The 16,698-nt window shown below is 53.7% G+C and overlaps 1 long non-coding RNA gene across 2 annotated transcripts; it reads left to right on the top strand.

Moving 5' to 3' along the window:
• Positions 1–1,694: 1,694 nt before the first annotated feature.
• Positions 1,695–14,894, top strand: LOC149120102 (uncharacterized). 2 transcript variants are annotated; one of them, XR_016226570.1, is made up of 3 exons: positions 1,989–2,350; positions 8,347–8,569; positions 12,290–14,894. It is a non-coding gene; the product is annotated as an uncharacterized LOC149120102 (long non-coding RNA). The 2 variants fall into 2 exon arrangements; XR_016226569.1 differs by lacking the exon at positions 8,347–8,569 and having other exon boundaries at positions 1,695–2,350.
• The last annotated feature ends 1,804 nt before the right edge of the window (positions 14,895–16,698 follow it).

Raw genomic sequence — 16,698 nt, 5'->3', positions numbered from 1 at the left:
CTTGCGGGTGGGGAGGACCAGCTTTCTCCTTACAGAGCTCGTGCAGGTCCCTGGGAGGATGCTGCGGGTGAGGTCCGCTCCCGGGCGGGGGCCCGTGGGCTTCGGCTGTGTGTGAAGAGCAACTGACAGCGTGGCCGAGGACCACGGCTCCCCGGAGCCTCTGGCGGAAGCGCCTGCGTGGGAATCAAGGCCACCTTCTCTGACGGGCGCCCACTGCGGAGGAGCGGAGGGCCGCTTCCAGGGCCATCTTCCAGTTGTGCTTCTGTCTCGGCGTCCAGTCATGAGCTGTCCTCTAGGAGGCCGTCGAAAAATGGGCATGCACTCCCGAAGGCTTTTTTTTTATTTTTTGACAGGCAGAGTGGACAGTGAGAGAGAGAGAGAGACACAGAGAGAGAAAGGTCTTCCTTTGCCATTGGTTCACCCTCCAATGGCCGCTGCAGCCAGCACGCTGTGGCCGGTGCACCGCGCTAATCCGATGGCAGGAGCCAGGTGCTTTTCCTGGTCTCCCATGGGATGCAGGGCCCAAGCACCTGGGCCATCCTCCACTGCACTCCCGGGCCACAGCAGAGAGCTGGCCTGGAAGAGGGGCAACCGGGACAGAATCCGGCGCCCCGACCGGGACTAGAACCCGGTGTGCCGGCGCCGCAATGCAGAGGATTAGCCTAGTGAGCCGCAGCACCGGCCCCTCCTGAAGGCTTTTAATGATGCCCTGAGGCCCAATTTGTTGGCCCAGGGAGTACATTTCTGATCGTCTAAAGGAGTGAGAAAGCACATTCAGGAGGAGAGCTCATCCCGGCCTTGGCGTGCACCGTGAGATGGCGGTGGGAGGGACTTCGGGTACCTGTGAGCACTTCGAGGAAAGAGGACCATGCTGATTAGCAGTGGGCACAGCCCTTGACCTCTGTGGGCCTCAGTTTCCTCATCTGTGAAATGGGGATAGTGATGCCTGCTTTTCAAGGTTGCTGCGAGTTTGAACATAATCGCATGTGATGGTGCCTGGGACACTCGACTCTTCCCCTCTCATCCTTCTCCTAACACCCCTCCCCCATTGCTGTGGCAATGGCTGCATCCTGGGATGGAAAGTCAACAAGATCAGCCCTCATGACCTCAGTCCCCCCAAGAAACACAGGTAGTGGAAGAGGGCAGAGGAAGGGCGTGACCTTGGGGGTCAGGGAGATGAGGCTTGGCTTCTTCCTGCTCTCTTTCGAAAGGTATTTCATAATTTTTAATTGACAATAATTGAACATCGTTACTGGGTACGGTATGATACGTCAACACCCATACAGTGTGTAATGGTAAGATTAGGGTAATTGGTGCACCTGTCACCTCGGACAGCTGTCACTTCTCTGTGTGGGGAACACTCAGAATCCCTCTATTAGCTATTTTGAAAAATACGACTAATTGTTCACCACCGGGGCTCTTGTGTGCTGTAGAGCATTAGAGGGTATTTCTCCCACCCCACTGCATCCCTGCAGCCATTAGCCAGCCCTGTCCTCCCTCCCCTGCGCGTCCTGGCTCCCATAACACTCTACTCTCTACTGCTGTGAGATCAATTTCTTAGCTTCTCCATATAAGCGTGGACAGGTGGTATCTGTCTCTCTGTGCCTCACTGGTCTCACTTCACATCCCCCAGTTCCATCCAGGGAGCTGCGGAAGACAGACTTTCATTCTTTTGCATAGGTGAGGACTGTGCCACTGTGTGGGTGTGTGTGCCTGTGTATCACATCGTCCTTATCCATTCCTCTGAACACTTTAGTTTTGCCTTTCTATCTTAGTGGAGAGAATGACATCCACCTTCCGTCCTGTGTTTTTGGGAAGGTCTAATGAGATGATTTAGGTAAAGCTCTTGGCCCTGCACCTGTCAAAGAACATGGCCAAGGTCGCAGAACAGGCAGAGAGTGTTTGAGAGATGGAGGAGAGGGTTCCACCTGGAGAGAAAGCCAGGAGGCCAGCAGGGAGGAGGAGGGTGGCCTGGGAGCTAATTTGGGCCATGGATGGTGGCAAGAGGAGGGAGAGAATGGTTTATTCCAGACATCTGTGGAGATGAGAAAACATGGCTGATGGGCCAGGCCAGCCAGGGGCTGGGGAGAAGTTGAGGCTGAGGCAGGAGCACCTGGGGCAGGTCTGACTGAGCGCCCGAGGGAGGAAGTGGCCGCCTCCACCGGAAGCAACGGCGAGCAGTAGGAGGCTCCCGGGGCAGGGTCGTGTTGTGAGCAGCACCCAGCAGGCTGGCTTCCAGGAGGGAGTGAGGAAGCCCCCGCTCTCAGACCAAGGCTCCCGTCACTTGGAGCTTGCTGCTGACTGACAACTGTGGGAGGCGGGACTTGCGGGCCCAGGCCAGCCACTGAAGGTACGTGGGGGTGGCACAGGCTAGCCCGAGCCCCTCGGGTGGGGGGTTAAGATGGTGGCGGTGGGGAAGCAGCTGCAGCCCCTGTGCTCTGTCCTCGGCCTCCCCTTGTTCTGTCTCCTCTTCTACCTGCTCCGTCTGCACCTCTCAGGCAGCTGCAGCAGGCTGGGGAAGCTGTGCAGAGAGCTGGGCTCCTGGGCCAGCAGCATGGAGAGGCTGGCAGCGCACGTGGCCGCCTGGCCCGGCTGCACCCCACCGTGACCCCTGTGGTGTCCCGCCTCCCCCAGGCATGAGGGGGTGCAGCCGGGATGGTGTAAAGGAGCTGGGCCCACCGTCAGAGACAGAGAGCGCGACCACCACCAAGACCCCGGTGCAATCTGTCTCTGGTCCACGAATGAACTTCAAGAGTCCTTGAGCTTGTGTGTGTGTGTGGGGGGGGGGTGCACCTGCCTGGCTTCCGTCAGATTCTTAAAAGGATGTGCAACATCTCAAAAGCTTAACCCTCCGACCCCACCTTTGTCATTGCAACCCTTCACCTCCCAGAGGAGGAAACTGAGGCAGAGAGGAGGAGCGACTGCCGGGCCCCACCCTAGTCTGGAGCCGGCCCCAACAAACCAGAGAGCCAGAAGAGCATGGTGCAGGGTGGACTCCGAGGGGAGGGGGTGAAAGGAGCGCCCAGGACTGCTTAGGGATTAACCATCTGTATGCTGGGGGGGGCAGTCCCCTCCAGGATACCCGATCCCCTTTCCCACCTATTGTTCTTGCGCTTTCCCAGGGAAGGAATCTGCAGGACTGGGCAGGTGCGGAGGGAGAGAGATGGAGGGCAGTAATGGGGGTGGGCGGAAAACACCTGACAGACCCAGGCAGGGAGGCTAAGGGCCCACAGGTGAGGCTGCCTGCCCTCCTTCCCAGCTCTCTGTGCTCAGGAATCAGCTGTGCTGGTGTCCCGGGGCCCGCACAGCTGTGCATGGAGGGTCTCTGCTGGCGTTTTCCTGAGTGCAGTGCTAGGAGCATGAATTGGGGTGCACGTTCATCTGCAAGTCTCGGGGTTTGCCGTGAGAAGTCTCAGTCTGGGTGGGCACTTGGAGCAGCGGCTAAGACACCACTGGCCCTGTCTCCTCCCAGCCTAAATTGGGATGCCTGGGTCTGAGTCCTGGCTTCACTCTGGACTCCAGCTTCCTGGTAATGCACACCCTGGGATGCACCAGGTGATGGCCCAAGTAGTTGGGACCCTGCCACCCTCATAGGAGACCTAGACTGGGTTCCCAGCTCCTGGCTCATTTTCTGATGCAGGTATCTGGGGAATGGACTGGAGCTCTCTCTGCCTCTCAAACAAAAAAAGAAAAAATCGAATTGGCCCTTCCTCGCCCATGGCTCTTTCCTCCCCACTCTCGTCAGGCAGCCATGGCTGGCTCGGCAGCAGGAAGGGCCTTCGGGGCCAGGGAGCCAGAGCTGTTCCCGCGAGCTCCGCTGGCCTGCAGAGCGCCGCGGGACGACAGGGCCAGAGGCCGCTGGTGCACACGTGGCGCGGCGCCAGCCACGGCAGCCCTGCTTTTGTCGACAGGTGCAGCGCAAGATTCTGTTGGGGAAAGGGTTCCTCGGCTAAAAGCACGAATTCTGATCCCCTGGCCACCCTCCCCTGGATTTCATAGAAGGGAAACCGGAGGTGGAGACTCGCTGATGATACCAGCGAATCCTGCCTCTGGGCTGGGCCTTGGCTCAAGCCTCACCAGTCACAGACCATTCCCAGTGCTCTTCCTCCTGCCCAGGCTGGAGGTGGAGAAGGGAGGTGAGAGAGGGGTGGGGGTGGTGTGGCTCTCCTGCAGGTGCAGGGAGCCCCTGATAGAATCCTGCATCTCCAGCTGCCTTCTGCCCCCAGAGAAACCGCAGCAGAGAGACGCAGTCCTCCTCTGTCAGGCTAACGCTTCTTGCTGTAGCCCAGGGTGCTGGGATGACTCTGTCCTTGTAATCTTGCTGTGGGAGCTGTGGCAAGGCTGTCTCTCTTTCTTCCAAGGCTGAGTAGACAGATGGAAGCAGGCCCAGGCGTTGAGCTGGGCGCTCCAAGCAGAGGTGGCTCTGGACAGCTGTGGATGGCCTCGTTTGCATATATGCAAATGAACTTCTGGCTCCTCTCTTTCCCAGCCTCATCCAGGCAGATCCAGGTGCCCCTGGCAGCCGTCCAGATCCTGCCTTGCAATTAGCCCCTTGAATGGCTGCTTTTGGTCTCCCAATGTGAAAATTCCATTGAACTCCTTCCAAGGCCCTGGGACCCTTCCCAGTCCTATTGGCTTCTGAAACTCTTGGAACTGGAGCTGAAGACACAGATTTGGAGAAAGCCAGGGGTGGAGGGAAGAGTTCAGCCCAGTCAGCTGGGAGGTCTCGGTGCTGGTGCTGGTGCTGGTGCTGGTGCTGGTGCTGGTGCTGGTGCTGGTGCTGGTGCTGGTGCTGGTGCTGGCGCTGGCCCTGGCCCTGGCCCTGGCCCTGGCCCTGCTATGGTTCAGAGTTACCTGGGTGGGCTATCTGACCACTGCACCACTGTGCCTTTGATGGGTAGAGAGAGAGAGGTTGGAGCCCCTTCCTGCTCGCAGCCAGCACTGCTTGTGAGCACCTGCACGTTGTGCTGTGGTTGTAACAGACACCCACTCAAGGCCACTGCACCGAGACAGAAGGACACAAGGGGAGGACACAGGGTTTTCCCAGACCCCCTGGAACGGGGATAGGGTAGGTTCCAAGGGGAGGGAAGGGGCGTGTGGAGAGCTGCCCAGCCCCTCCCTCCCTGCTCCCTGCTCCTTTCTGGGCAGCTGCCTCCATCCCCAGTCTCCGGGAGGAATTTCTTTCTGCTTCTCAGTGCAGAGTGGACAACCAATGTCCAGGAAAGAGGACTCCATGCAATAGGTTGATGTCTGCGTGTGGGGCCTGATTCCAAATGACTGACAGAGACTGTCTGTTAATTGGGCTCAACTCTACTGGCCGCTGCTAGTCCAATCAGCCAGAGGGTCAGGGGCATGTGGGAGCCACCTGGCTGCCCGAGGCTCTGAGCCTGGGCTCCTGGAGGACTAAGGAGACTCCCGGGGCGTCTGCTCCATCCTCGTAGCCTGAACTATGGGACAGCTGCTGAGCCTTGCAATGAGCTGGACACTGCTAAGGGTACTTTATACATCATCCAACAAATGAATGTATTGCATGCTACTCTTATCACATCCGAGCCTCATCACTATCCACCCATTTTACAGATGAGGATTGGTGAGTTTAACTTGCCTAAGGTTATGCAGCTAATACCAGGTGCAGCTGGGATTCTCACCTGCGTCTCTGAGCATGTTTCTCTTCTCTAAAGTAGTAGCTTGTGCTTAGTAGAACTTCAGAGACAGGTAATGCAACATACGACGAGTGTTTAGCAGAGTGCTTGGTCTGCAGTAACCACTTCTTTTTGGTGAAGCACCTCTGTGGCCTAAGCTTGAGACCCTCTAAGAACCAGAAATCCACTGTCTTCAACAGCAGGCAATTCTCCCTCTTTTAAAGACTTCTTTAGTTCCTGAACTTTTGGACTGGGCTGAAATTGGACTTTCCAGGAGTTTCTGTCGGCTGACCCTGATCCTATCAGCTCGGGGCTGCGGCAGGCAGCATTAGAGCCCCGTGCTGTACACTGTGCCTACTGTGCTGTGTGACAGCCCCGTGCTGTACACTGTGCCTACTGTGCTGTGTAACAAGCAGGGGTTAAGGTTTCTAATCAGCTGACCCGCAGACAGGGGGATGGATCTGCACGCTCCCTCTGGTTCCAGTAGGATCCCAGGGGCTCTGAAAGCCCGAGGGTGAGGCGGAAGAGTCGGTCGCAGGCAGCTTCTGGAAGCTGGAAAACGCAAGAGTGGATTCTCCCCTTGAGCTTCTGGAAAGGAGCACAGCCTGGCCAATGCCTGGGCTGTAGGAGCTCTGAGCGTTGGAACTGGCGGACAACACGTGGGTGTTACTTCGAGCCACTTGGTTGGCCACAGAGAGGGGAATGTGAGGGATCCACGCACATCTGATACCTGGCACCAGCGTTCTATGCCCTGGGTGTCTTACTTCTCTAGGCGCTGCACACCTGGTTCTTTCACTGAAGGGTGTCCGGAGTTTAAGCCACATGCAGAACCAGGGTGAGATCATGAAGTCTGGCAAGGAGGGTCCCTGGTGACTTTGCATAGAGACGAATGATTTCAGCAACACGGAGCCTCTAAGCGTTTGCAACTGTACCATGGCCGTGGTCTGGAGGAGAGTAAATGCAGGTATAATTTATCACTTCCCAGGCTTTCTCAACCCCCTGCTAAATATCAGAGTAACCTTTAAAGACGGCAGAGGCCATCAATTAAATAAACAGATGTCTTGATGGAACAATAGGAGTGTAAACATGAGCCCTGCCTCATAATTTACTGATGGTAGATGGGTCTTACTTGGTGGGCTGTTTTCCATCCACACTGGAGAAAAGGGGGAAAATTCATCACGGTGGTGCGAGGCCCTTCACAGGACCTGCTAAATACCACGAGAGAGTGCAGAGAAAGGCTTGGCATCTCCTTCCTGGGGGGAAACTTTTTTTTTTTTTTTTTTTTTTTCCGCCAAGAGGCCACATGTGAGTCTTCCTGGAATGATTTAGGCAATGCCTTTGGAGATGCAGGGGGACGGATTAGATGACCTTTGGACAGTTCATCCTGCTTTTTAATTCCAGTACGCACAGGTTGTGATTTACGTCTGCAGGTTCACACTCGTGATTAAACCATACATACAGGTTGCTTAATACAGACAGAGAAATGCACTGAACCAGTATATTTTGTGCCGGCGACCTGAGGATATATGACACATTCAGCAAAAGTGGGCCAGGGATTAATGCTGCTAAGGTCAGGGTGGTCATTTTGGGCACACAGGGGTAATCTTTCATAAGGGTTCACCACTCGTCCGGATCTTAGTTCATCTGTAATGGACTGGCAGAGAGCGATGGTTATGAGAAAATAAAATGCACTTAGAGCTCCCCCATGAATCACGCGCGGAGGACTAGCAGAAGACGGCTGTCACCTCGGACACTACCTCGAGGTGGCTTCCAGGCGTGACCGCGGACCCCGAAAATGGGCTCAACCCAGCGGAAAGGCAGCGCTGAGACGAGAGCGTGTGGGCGGGCTCCAACAAGCCCCGCCTCCGCCAAGAGGCCTCCTGCCACTGAGCAGGCATCTTGCGCTCTGCCCAGGTGACTCTGGGTCCATCTGCCCTGTGCCCCAACGGCCAGAGGAGAGGTCAGCTGCAGAGGCAATTAATTCCACAGCACTGAGGGCTGGCAATTAACTTAGAAATGTGCGTGCAGGCCGGCGCGCCGTGGCTCACTAGGCTAATCCTCGACCTGCGGCGCTGGCACACCGGGTTCTAGTGCCAGTTGGGATGCCGAATTCTGTCCCGGTCACTCCTCCTCCAGTCCAGCTCTCTGCTGTGGCCCGGGAGTGCAGTGGAGGATGGCCCAAGTGCTTGGGCCCTGCACGCGCATGGGAGACCAGGAGGAAGCACCTGGCTCCTGGCTTCAGATCGGTGCAGTGCCGGCCGTGGTAGCCATTTGGAGGGTGAACCAACGGAAGGAAGACCTTTCTCTCTCTCTCACTGTCTAACTCTGTCCAAAAAAAAAAAAAATGCGCGTGCAACGTGGGAGGTGGGGGAAGCAGTGTGCACTAGCAGAGCAGGTGAAAGGCACTGTGATGGCTTTGAGGCTTTGGGGTGAGCAGCCCAAAGTGTTTGAACCCCCGCTTTGCCCACACCCTTCAGAGCTGTGGCCGTCTAATGGTAGGGGCCGCAGGAGACCGGGAAGGAAGGAATTGGCGCTCTCTGGGTCAACTATAAATAGAACTGGTTAAGATCTTTCTAGAAGGCCAGGGAAAGCAGTCAGCCTACTAAAGAGCTGAGCAGGAGTCTGCCCAAGGGTACGGTCCGGCCTGGGCTTTTTCTTCCCTTTGTAGTCGGTGTGTAAAGGGAAACGCGTTTGCTTCTCACAGGGGTGTTTGACTCACCCGGGGAGGCCTGCTGGACAAGGCCCCGGGGTGGAGGAGGAGCGGAGGTGGCGCCTGCAGGTGGAGCCCGGAGGAGCCTGCTTTGTGCCTTTGCTGCCACCGTGGCTGAATTGCTGGATCCTGGAGAAAGTCGCCTCCCTGCGCTGAGATCCTCTGCAAAATAAGGGTCAGCCTGCTTCCCTCGTCCAGTGCTTCCCTAACAGGACTGGTGGGTGGTTACTGTGTCCATGCTGTCTTTGGGGCCCATGGAGGGGCAGACACTGCTGTCCTGGGAGACCTTGGTTCTGGCCCCTACTTTCACCACCTGCCCTCAGATCAGGCTCCTCTGGGAGAAACTTGTTTCCTTGTTATGAAATGGGGGCTGCACTGAACTCCCCCCACCCCCACCCCCACCCCCACCCCACCGCTGAGAACTGGGTGATGCAGCTTCTGACTCAGAAGGGCCGGGGTGGGCCCGGGGGCTTGCGTTGGGGAAACGTGCGGTTGGGCGGCTGTCTTCTGAACGCGTCAGATCACAGGGGTGGAGGGCACAGGTGACAATGCACAGCTTTGGGGCCTCTCTCCAGGAGGCCCAGGAAGTCACATTCGACCAGCACACGAGGTAGCTCACCTGAGCGGGTGCGTCTGGCAAGTACTAGCCTCTGTGATGGTTACGGCCACTGTCAGTGAAAATTTCCACTCGGGGCCAGAGTTCAGCTGGGATGTCCAGGTACAACTGTATTTTATATCAAGATACGTGATCCTGGCATCCTATGGTCCCTCCCCAGTGTCCCAAGCCAGCCTCCTGGGTCCCTTACCCAGGACTCTCTGCTGCCTCTGGGCAATCCGACTGCTAGAGGGTTAGCACCTGACGCACACCCCACCCGACACCCAGGACTTCCTCTGTCCGCTGTGGCCCAGGCATCCCTTCTCCCTGACAAGTACCTGTGCTACACCAGCTGTCAGCTGTGAAAATATCGCCGCAGTTTTCCCTGGGTCAAGCAGGAATCAGTCCTAGACTTCGTGAGAGGAAGGAGGACGCAAGAGCGGGGATTGGTTTCAGCAGCTGATTTCTTTTTGTCCACCTCGTGGTGGAGGAGACCCCCTTCTCACTTCCCAGGTTGCCTGTGCTTGATGCTTAACACCAAGGAGCCAATCTGGGCTCCTCTGGGGGCGTGAGAAGCTCGTGTACTGACGGGATGTTCCCACAGCCTCTGCGTGTCCCGTGCCCGCCCGCTGCTCTCTGCTGAGTCACGGGGACTGGGGGTCAGCTGTCACCCAGTGCCCATCACAGCCTGCAGAGCATCTTAGCATACCACACGCTTGGGCATAGCAGACTGCCGTGGGTAAAATACTGCTGTGGGTAAAAATGTAAAACGAGGACAAATCCTCTGAAGACTCCTTCCATCCCCCCTTTTTTGGATCTGTTTCTGGTATAAACATTCTTGTTTATACCTAATAAGGTGCTGACTGCAAAGACAATGGAGTCCACAGTGGCAGGGCAGCAGGGCAGCTTAGGGAATAGAGGAACAGAATCCAGAATGAGGCTGGCAGGTTCAAGTTCTTCGCCACATTTGACTTGGAGCAAACTGCTGCTCAACCCTCCTCAGCCCCTGTTACCTCATCTGTGGAAGCCGAGCAGTGAGAGGGTGGCATCAGTCTCCCAGGGCCTTGGGAGGGTTGGCAAGTAATGTACTTTTTTTAAAAAAATGTATTTATTTATTTGAAGAGTTACACTGAGAAGGAGAGGCAGAGAGAGAGAGCAAGTGAGCAAGCAAGCAAGCTAGCTGTGCCAATTCGAAGCCAGGATTTTCTTCTGGGTCTCCCATGCAGGTGCAGGAGCCCAAAGATGTGGGCCATCTTCTGCTTTCCCAGGCAGAGAGCTGGATCAGAAGTGGAGCGGCCGGGACTCAAACCGGCGCCCAAATGGGATGCCAGTACTGCAGGTGGTGGCTTTACCTGCTACGCCATGGTGCTGGCCCCCCAAGTAATGTATTAAGAAGAGTATGGCTTATAGCAAGAACTCAATAATTAATGTTACCTCAAGACACACTTTTTCTGTAAGGAGCTAGATGGTAAATATTCCACATTTTTCGGTTTGTGGTTTCTGTCAAACTATAGCTGTGCATCACTTCATAATGGGGGCATTTTCTGATTAATGCAGTGTCAGGTGATCTTGTCGTGGTCTGAGTGACTGGCTTACACAAGCGCAGATGGCCTACCCTACTTCCCGACCTGGGCTCTGTGGTGCAGCCTGTAGCTCAGGGCTGCAAACTGCTCAGCGTGCTACTGGGTGCAGTCCCGCCGGCGGTTGTCACTCAGTGGTACTTAGGTGTCTAAACGTAGACAAGGTGCCGTGAAAGCACAGGCGATAGGAACTGTCAGCTCCGTCGCTGTGTTAGAGGCCCCTCTTGGTGACCACTCACGTGCAGCTCGTTGTCAAGGGGGGACTTCTAGTAGAGATCTGGGTTCTGAGACTGGGGCACGGAGCGCATTGTTGTCTTGTGTTGGTTTCCTGGGTCACTCACAGAGACATCAGCCAGGTAGCCCTCACGTTGCCTTTCCCACGGGAGTCACTATAGAAGCTTTAACAGCATGGGAAGGCAGCCTCGTAGGATGGAAGGGAGATGGCCTCTTCCAACAGCCGTGGACACGAAACCACTGCCCATCTGCGGGGCTCAGGGTCTCCTCTGTAAATGGGGAAGCAGCCTTGCGTAGTGTGACAATGGCAGAGAAGAGATGCGGTGTGGGACAGGTACTGACACCTGAGCAGGGTTCACTGCAACACTGGCCCTTCTTTCCTCCGTTCCCCACTCCAAGCCATAGTCTCTCCATTACTCTTCTCTTTTGGTGCTGTCGGCAGAACTTTCTGGACCTTTGGTTTTGGTTGTAGGATATCCAGGATCTGAGAAGAGCTATGGTGGCTCAGATGGTCTCCGGCTTTCCTTTGTAGAGTTTCCCAATCCGCAGTGCTGCTCGCCACCCCTGGGGGCCTCCTCTCTGTCCCTCTGAGCACTGTTCATCGGCCAGCCTGTACTTCTCTATGAGTTACCCAACTTGAGTTCAGCCGAGGGGAGGAGCATCCCTTGGTTTTGGAAGAGCCGTGGACCGCATGGTGTGTGCAGTGTGTGCTGGGGGTGACGTTTGAACCGTCAGGGCCCTGAGATGGAATCCTGCAGCCATGCTCTTTGCATTTCCATGGCCCTCTCCAAAGGGATTCACGGAGGAAAGTCCTCCCCTCTTCCTGTTGGAAACTCGCGTGGATCCATGATTTTTTGGCTCACTCTTGGATGGTAAAAAATCTGGTAGTTACTCTAAGTCACCGAACGCTGTCTCAGTCCAGATGTTGGAACGCTTGGGCCCACGCAATGCCACAGTTCCGCAGTTAGGACCACTGCGGGCAGGAAGCCTGTTGTAGAAGAGGAGATGGGGCAGCAGATGGCTTCTTTATTTGTTGGTGCGTCCTCCTCTAGCCCCATAATCAGTGTCACAGCCCCTTTGGTGTTGTAACAGGCAGGTGTTGGAGAGGTGGGAACTGGCAGTATGGAAAGCTGGCCACTGAAGTTTGTTCTTGGGTACGCTCCCCCTCCCTCCCCCCCGCCAAAGATTTTATTTATTTACTTGAGAGTCAGAGTTACAGACCGAGGCAGAGACACAGAGAAAGGTCTTTCATCTGCCGGTTCATTCCCCAAAAGGCTACAATGGTCGGAGCTGGGGCCTATCTGGAGCCAGGAGCTGCATCTGGGTCTCCCACGTGGGTGCAGGGGCCCAAAGACTTGGGCCATCTTCTGCTTTCCCAGGCCATAGCAGAGAGCTGGATTGGAAGTGGAACAGCTGGGATTCGAACCAGTGCCCATAGGGGATGCTGGGGCTTTGGGGCTGCAGGCAGACGGTTAACCTACTTATGCCACAGCGCTGGCCCCTACAGTTCCCCATCTCTTCCTTTCAGCTCTCGTGCAGGTGTCGCTTGTCTACAGCACATAAACAGCACTCTTCACAGGAACTGGCGAGCCTTGAAGTTTCTCTCTGCTTGAGGATTGCTCGTCTCTCAAGTAGACTCTCGGACAGAGCCAGCGTGACCACACCTGCTCACTCCGGAACCACTGGCTCACGTTGGCTACAAGGGCAGATTCCAGGCGTCCCTTCCCAGACGCAGTCTGAGAGTTTACAAGTCAGTGCCAAGGCTGTAAAACATCTCCTTCTATGGTGGGAACAGCCCAGCAGTCCTCGTCTCCCTGCCTCTCGGATGTCCAGGCTGGGGTCCAGCACCAGTCCACTGTGCCCCCGTCATCACAGGGGACATGCATCAGGCTTGCTGAGCCATCTCTCAAATCCCTTCCACTGTGTTTGAGAGAAGGTAGGCACCTCTCTTCCCCCTCTGGGATGCAGTGAAGCGCACAGCATGTCAGTAATTGTTTTCTTTTCAAAAATACATCTTTCCCACAAGCCAGACTGTTTTATACCTCCAGTGAGGGTGTGGGTGTGAAGATTGAGTTCTATAATAAGGTTTTGGCTCTTTCCTTGAAAATACGTCTCTTCTTTTGGCATCTAACTCTGGAGTGGCGTGTCTATTGTATCACGGTGTGAAACTTCAATGTAACATCTTGTTGTAGTCCCACTGGTCTTGATGTAATTGCAGGTGGAGGTGGGGCCAGCCAGGGAATGTTCTGATGTCTGAAATATGACCACTGTGAGTCCCTGTCCACACCGCGTGTTCCTGTTGTGGTGTCTGGTGAACCAGCAAACTTGGCTGGGACCATCGGAAGGCCTTGGAGCTTCTCCTCGTGCCTGTTAGCTGCTTGCTGGTGAAGAGACCGTTGCACTTGGCCAGAGAACATCGTGTTCTTCCCAGCCTTCCTTGATGAGCACGTTTAGAGCAAGCTAAGGGAGCTCTCTTTCTTTAATAACAACAAAATGATTTGAAAAGCAGAGAGATAGAGACCTTCCGTTCACTGGTTTGTGCCACAGTTGACTGCAATAGCCAGGGCTGGGCTGGGCTGAAATTGGGAGCCAGGACCTCAGTCACGGTCTCCCATGTGGGTGGCAGGGACCTGACTACCTAGCCACCACCTTCTACCTCCTATGGTGCACGTTAGCAGGAAACTGAAGTCAGTTGTAGAAGTGGGACTGGAACCCAGGCCCTCTGATGCCGGATGTGGTCATGCTGGGCCATGTGGGCCATGTGTCTTAACCGCTGGGCCAACGCGGGTCCCCTTTCTCTTCTTACTGGCTTCCCTGCTTGCATGCGGACAAAATGATCACACCTCTGTGCAGTCGACTGTGGTCACATGACAAAGAATCTAGGAGTTCCTGAGCCTTCATCCTTGCCCCTCCTGGGATGGGGAGGCAGGAGCTGGCTCTCCTGGGCCTGTTGGTTTCAGCTCGGCAGAAGGCAAGAGCAGGCATTGAGGAGCTGGGAGGAGAAACAGGGGTGCAGAGGAGAGAAGCCCACCTGGGATTTCTGAGATGGAGTGGGCGTGGACAGGACACCCATCCTTTCAGGCTAGGTGGATCCACCGGCTGCAGCTCTGGACACATTGTCTGTTTTCCTGGGTGTCTGTTCATTCTCTGCTGCAGACGGTGTCCCACACAGCAAGGTCAGGGTCTTTGCCTCCTCCTCTTCCAGCACCCACCGAGGCTCTGGGGCAGGTCACTGGACACAGTGGGTGCTGGGTAAATGCAGGCTGCGCAAGCACAGTGGGAACAGTCACCAGTGACCCTCACTGTATTCAGTTATGTTAATGCCACAAGTGTTCACTGAGGGTTTTCTAGGTGCCTGGCACCACACAGTGCCATTACCTTAATTCTTTTGGTCTGAAGCCAATACAATCCACTCTAGTTCTCCAGCCAGACCTGGTTTAATGGATGCCAATTGTAGGGGGGAAATTAGAAAAAAATGGAAAGATGAAAAAAATCACCTGTAATTCCATGACCAAGAGAATTATTGTTAATATTTTCTTAAATTACTTTCATACATATTGTTTTTATAATTGACTTCATTTTTGTATTCAATTTTGTTTCCTTTGCTTCATTGCCAATAGCATTTAAAACCTGATACTAAATGTTGTTTTGATTCCTTATATAGCATGTTTTTCTGTTTATAAGAATAATGTATACTCATGGTAAGACATTTGGAAAAAGGGAAGAGTATGAAGAAGAGGCTAAATAATATTGGAAAAAACCTCTATTTCTTCCAAGTCTTTTTTCGTAAGTTATATGTTTTACATTGTTGAGAACCATATGTCATGTATCTTTTTAATATTTCATTACTTATTTGAAAGTCAGAATGGGGGGATGGTGAAGACAGAGAGGTTGGTTTACCAAACTTACTGCTTTTGTCTTTTCTAGTTCATATCACTGAAACATAGAGTGTGTGCAGTCTTGTGTCTGGAGGCTTTTTCTAAGATTCTTTCAAGTTGTACTCCTCCTATTACTGCTGCGTAATAGTTCATTGTATGTAATTGTCATAATTTGTTTAGTCATTCACTTCTTGGTGAACATTTGGGTTGTTACCAGTTTGGGGCTATTATGAATAAAGCTGTGATGAAAATTCATACTTGAGTACTTTTTGTGGACGTGTAGTCCTCTCTGTTGGTTAAAATACTTAGGAGTGGGTGACGGGGGAAGAGTATGTTTAACTCTATGAGAACCTGAAACTCTGTTTCCCAAGTTATGGGTTATTTTAAGCTTCTGCTAGCGATGCAGGAGTGTCCCAGTTGCTTGGCGTCTTTGCCGTATTTGGTTGCTGTCTCTTTAATCTGAGACAATATAGAGGGTGCGCAATGGTATTTGTTGGTTTTATTTGCATTTCTCTGACTGCTGAGGTTGAGCATCTTTTCATGGGGTCATTGGCCATTTACATATATTTGCATATATTTGGTGAAGTGTCTGTTCAAACCTGTTGCCCGTTTTTAAGTGGGATTGTCTTCTCAGTTGTAAGATTGTTTTATATATATATATATATTCAAATACACACGTGCATTTTTTAAAAAGATTTATTTATTTGAAAATCAGAGTTACACAGAGAGGCAGAGAGACAAAGGTCTTCCATCCACTGGTTCACTCCCCATATGGCCGCAATGGCTGGAGCTGCGCCAATCCGAAGCCAGGAGCTTCTTCAGGGTCTCCCACGCAGGTGCAGGGGCTCAAGGACTTGGGCCATCTTCTTCTTCTATCCCAGGCCATAGCAGAGAGCTGGAAGGGAAGAGGAGCAGCCGGGACTTGAACTGGCACTCATATGGGATGCCGGCGTTTCAGGCCAGGGTGTTAATCCGCTGCACCACAGTGCCGGCCCCAAGATTATTTTATATTTTACAATTGAGTTTTTTGGTCAGATAGCCCCTTAGCGTGTGTTTTAACTCCATGCTTCCCCTATTAGCGCATTGTAAGCAATTGTTCATGTAATCATGTTTGAGAATATGATATTTAGTATTTGTTTATTTCTGTTATATAGATGTATCATTACGTATTATAATAGTGTTGGACATTTATGTTTCCACTCTAAAAATGAAAAGAGTTACAGAGGGTAGGAGAGGGAGATAGAGAGGGGAAGACAGAGATCTTCCACCCCCAGCACTGGACCAGGTTGAAGCTAGGAGTCAGGAGCTTCACCCAGGTCTCCCATGTGAGTTGCAAAGTTCCAAACACTTAGGCCATCTTCCACTGCTTTTCCAGGCCATTAGCAGGGAACTGGATCAGAAGTAGAGCAGCTGGGGCTCAAACTGGCACCCATGTGGGATGCCAGCATTGTGGGCGGTGGCTTTACCTGCTGTTCCACACACTGGCCCCTGTGTTTCCACTTTTGTCTGTGATTACTCTAAGTATGAAGCAATGTATATCTTGTCACAGAAATCTGGTTGTCTTAGGATAAATTCCTAGAGGCAGGGTAACAAGACCAATGGGCAGAATAGTTTCTGGGCTTTTGTATATTGCCAAATTGCTTCTCAAGAAGTTTGTATCAACCCGAGGTGCCATGGGTAGGCATTTGGCCCAGCAGTGAAACTGGTTGGGATACCTGCATTCCACATCAGACTACCTAGGTGGAAGCCCAGTTCCAGCTTCCTGGAGAAGGCAGGTGGGGGCTCAAGTAGTTGAGCCCCTGCTACCCATGAGGGAGACATGGATTGAGTTCCTCATTCCTGGTTTAGGCCCTGGCCCAGCCCTGGCCTTTGGGGGATTTGAAGAAGTAAACAAGCGGGCCGGCGCTGCGGCTCAATAGGCTAATCCTCCGCCTAGTGGCGCTGGCACACTGGGTTCTAGTCCCGGTCGGGGTGCCGGATTCTGTCCCGGTTGCCCCTCTTCCAGGCCAGCTGGAGTGCAGTGGAGGATGGCCCAAGTGCTTGGGCCCTGCACCCCATG

The sequence above is a fragment of the Oryctolagus cuniculus genome, chromosome 20 (assembly GCF_051225735.1).
Source record: "Oryctolagus cuniculus isolate XC-2025 breed Fujian yellow rabbit chromosome 20, ASM5122573v1, whole genome shotgun sequence".
NCBI lineage: Eukaryota > Metazoa > Chordata > Mammalia > Lagomorpha > Leporidae > Oryctolagus > Oryctolagus cuniculus.
The sequence above is the reverse complement of the archived record's forward strand: the minus strand, read 5'-3'. Positions and strand labels throughout refer to the sequence as shown.